Consider the following 1,267-nt stretch of genomic DNA (forward strand, 5'->3'; position numbering starts at 1 on the left):
AGTATTTTTATAAATTAAAATAGAAAAAAATCATAACAAAATTATTTGAATTATCGTTCTCATTTTCACAATAATAGTGAATCTAAGTAATCTGTAATTCCAATTCACCTATGTATGAATATGTTTGGCAGGTGTAGTCCGCATGGATTAATTATATGAGTCGTGCATGAAGCATCCCAAGATCTAAAAAGGAGCACTTTGAGAGCTGGAGGATGATGTCCTTGAGAAAAGACGCACAAAAAACATGGTCAGTGGAGTTCTTTTCCGTTATATGGAATATTTGACTGTGTAGAAATGAGTTCATTTTTTAGAATAAGTCAAAAGATGTGGTGGACTGTGTTACTAGGTCGTTTTGTTGCTCTAAGAAATTGTATCAAAGTAAACTATGTTATCAATAGCTATGCTGAAGATGACATATGTGTTACTAAAGTTCATGTTATAGCTCTTGTACGCTCTACTTAGTGTGTTGAGTTTATTTCCTTTCAAAAAAAATTCCAATTCACCTATTTTTGGAGTATTTATGGATATAAATAATCTAATTACTTGATTGAAATGACCAGACCCAATTTAATTAATTCTGATACCCATTAGATAATTACGTCTTATTAAATATATTGTTAATTTGTTCAGATACTAAATTCATGCTCGCAAAACCTAAATTGACCAACTATCCAACTAGTTTTATATTATATATATTACCATCGTCGTCACCTTAACTCTAATTTCTTTAGCAATCACTTGCTATCCGTTTTTTTCTCTCTTTAACTCTAGCAAAGGTAGAATAAGAGCTTACTCACACTGCATTCATGGTGACCAAACCTGAGTATCTCTCTTTCTTTCATTCCCTCCCTCTCACTATGGATGATAAAAATGAGTCAAATCAGCCGGGTCGATCCGCCACATCCGACAAAAAAAGAGGTTAAACTAAGATTTGGAACTCACCAAATCCGCATGTTTTGATGGAGCGGGACGAGTCGGTCCATGAAATCAAAAGTTATTTATTTTTCTTTTTTTTAATAAAAGATTGATTAGTGCTACAAAATTAACAATTATATCATTTTTAAACACATTTTTTCTTTTTTTTTTATTCTTCATTTTGTTATTAACTTTATTTATTTTATTTTACACTTTCATATACATACTCAAATTATATGAATTATTTCTTAAAATAAAGATGATTCTATTGACGGATATTATTTTGAACAATTTTATTAAAGTTAAAAATTTGAAAAAAAGATAGTAAAAATATTGTATAGTAATTTGACTT

Source organism: Arachis ipaensis, chromosome B06, assembly GCF_000816755.2.
Source record: "Arachis ipaensis cultivar K30076 chromosome B06, Araip1.1, whole genome shotgun sequence".
In the NCBI taxonomy this organism is placed as follows: domain Eukaryota; kingdom Viridiplantae; phylum Streptophyta; class Magnoliopsida; order Fabales; family Fabaceae; genus Arachis; species Arachis ipaensis.